The sequence below is a fragment of the Engraulis encrasicolus genome, chromosome 9, assembly GCF_034702125.1.
Source record: "Engraulis encrasicolus isolate BLACKSEA-1 chromosome 9, IST_EnEncr_1.0, whole genome shotgun sequence".
Taxonomy (NCBI): Eukaryota; Metazoa; Chordata; class Actinopteri; order Clupeiformes; family Engraulidae; genus Engraulis; species Engraulis encrasicolus.
Window position 1 is genome coordinate 7,990,499 of NC_085865.1, and position 3,225 is coordinate 7,993,723.

The window sequence follows — 3,225 nt, forward strand, 5'->3', positions numbered from 1 at the left end:
TGTCATTGTGTTTATTGTTTGTCTTTGAAAAAACAAAACAAAAAACAACTTGCAACCTGTATGCTATCTCCTTAAGTGAAAATGCCAATGGCAAATGACATTTTGTGGAATGGTACTGATCATTTAGTACAGTTTTGCACAGGGCATTAAAAAAATGACTAACCGTAACAGTTAAGTACTTTTGTGGTAATTAAATTAAAAGGCCTTAAATGACACTAACGTCGTCACGCTGTGTTCCGGTCAAATCTGGCCGCCTTTAAGACTACGTTTTTAAATAAAATTACTTTTCTTTTGTCAATAAAGCTTGTCATTATTTGTGGGGTGATTGTGACCAAATTTGGTTTGTAGAGTCATGTAGAGCAGAAAGAAAATAGAAACATTCTAAACTTTCATTTTAATAGAATATGAAATGTGTAGAAATGAATAAATAACTACAAATGCACTCTGAGAGTGCAGACCTCTGCAAGAAAGCTGTTTGATGGAACATTTGACTACGTTACACCCTCATTTTTTTCAAGTCTGTCTGACTTGTTTTTGAGGACTCGAGTGTCAAAAAGACAGACAAACCAACGTGACCGAAAGCATGACCTCCTTTGCGGAGGTAATCATTTTTTTAAAAGCCATGTTAAAAAGTTGCCAACAGTGTCGACTATGTTAGGGGCCAGGTTGCCATCTTTGATCCCGATTGTCGTCTGCATTTTTATGTCCAGAATTCCCACTAGATGGCGCCACAGTCTATGCCGCATTCCTGAGGCACCCAACCAACATACCAAAGATAGCAGATAAGATTATATTATGTTTACTGTTTGGGTCATTGGTGTGGTTTGCTTTGTAGTCTACACAGTATTTTCTTGGGGTGTTGTGCAGGCATACTGGAACCCTGGCCCATATCCGTCATATCATGCCCATATCACAGTCAGCAGTTAGGGCGTCAGACTTGTTGCTCAAAGGCTACCAATTCGACTCCTGACCTGCCAGGTTTGTGGGGGGAGTATAATTAACCAGCGCTCTCCCCCATGGCCTCGTCCCGCTGCATTACACCCTTGGGGCGCTATTCGGGGCTTGCACAGGTGAAGCGTAAATGCAATTTCATTTTGTGCAGTGAGCACCGTGTGCTGTGTAGGCTAGTGCTGTGTCAGAATGACAATGGGAGTTTTCCAGGTGGGCTTTTACTTTCATCAACCATATGCCCTTTTACTCAGTTACGGCAATCATCAAGGCAGCACCTGCAGATCTGCTTTTTAGGCAAACACAGTGTTTGGTTGATTAACGGAAAAGAAGAAGAAGAAGAATTAAAGTTAAGAAAATAAAAAAATATGTTTGGTCATTGAAATAGTTCATAGTCCACTCCCATCGTCTGTCCCCTAAGAAGATACACACTAGAGCACGACACGGGAGTGGATTTTCACTCCCGTCCCTTCCCGGTCCTCGAAAAAAAATCCCATCCCGTTCCATCTCGGACTGGACTAAAAGAAACAAATCCCATCCCGTCCACTCCTGAAAATAATGTTTCCCAATCCTGCTCACTCCCACTCAAAATCAATCCCACTCCCGTTTCGACAAAAAAAACTAGGCTTTTTTTGATGAAAAAAGAAGCGAGCATTCCCTCTCTCTTTCATTTGTATTCCCACTCCTGCCCGCTCCCATTCATCTTTATTCCCGCTCCTGCCCGCTCCCATTCATCTTTAATATTTTGACTCCCATCCCGCGGGACCCACGGGAATTCCCGAAAAATGCCATCCTCTAATACACACACATACACAAATGCATCCACGCATGTACTTTGTACACACGGCACGCTATACACAGACCGAATGAAAGGCATCTGTACACATTGTGAAGACACAGAGGTACAGGACAGAAGTAAATAATCTCGGGCCACAATTCATTACCCACCAACGTACTGAGCCGTCATGATACAGTAATGGCATTGTCATTTGGCTTACGAGGATCAAGTCAAGATGAAACATGCCTTTTCCACTCCTGTACACAAAGAAGCCACCACACATTTGAAGTGGTCCACTGACAGTCGGCTTAAGGTGTGAAGGCGAGGTTCGCTACAGTATGTGTGGTCTCAACCTTTTTTTAGGCGAGGCACCCTTTCAATTCATGAAAATTTTCAAGGCACCCCAAACCAACAAGCCGTAACATGGCATTGCATCCGATACCACACAAGTTTAGAAAAGTAACACATTTGGAGATGTCACACGACCTACGTTTGAAGTTGCAGCTGACTGGGTGACCTATATTTACTTTATTGTGCGTAAATGGCAGATGAAAGATTCCACTGACTAACATTAACGTATCAATTTAGACAAATATGTATTATATTACATAATTTATTTATCAGCCACGTTTCCACGGCACCCCTGAGGGAGGCCTGCGGCACCCCAGGGTGCCCCGGCACCCCTGTTGAGAAACACTACAGTATGTGTGGTCTCGCCGTAAGTGTCCAAATTACTCCAGTAGAAGGAGGTTATGCGATAATGGCTTTTTATTAGCCGGTACAAGCCAGCAGGTTTGGAGTCTTTCTTTTTAAAATAAAATAGATAGGTTTGCATTTTTTCTTTTACATCTTATAGTCAGAATAGACTACAGTAGTAATTAGATAATTTGAACCTAATAAAACGATTATTACCACTCACTCATGTGCAACGTGTTCATACACAGAGACTCAGTTCTATTCAGCTAAACAGGCAAGGCAAGGCCAGGCAAATGTATTTGTATAGTTTATATTTTAACATTAATTATAGTATATATTTGCAGTTCATACACAGATGCAATTCAATGTGCTTTACAAAAAAAGTGAAAAAAGATAAATAAATAAAATAAAACAGATCAGTAGGTCTAAAACAGGAATGGCGTTCCTCATTTGAGCCTTCTAAAACTGCCTTTACAGTATATGTAATGGACATGTAGACAGGACATTGGGAGCAGAGTAGATAGCAATGAACAACATATCACACTCTGCTCCACTATGAATACACATGAAGTGGGCATCCACTTACTTACAGCCTCCAGGGGTGCATTTCTGGAAAGCGTAGTTGCTAACTATGTTAGCTACTTTGTTGGTTGCAATGCAATTTCCCATTGGCAACTACCGAAGTTGCTAATGGCTAACAACTACGCTTTCCAGAAATGCACCCCAGAGTAGGGAGCACTCAGAGGTCAGGTTAGAGAGCTCTCCTTAAAGGGACGCGATCACTCACTGTCTGTCTCTCTTGG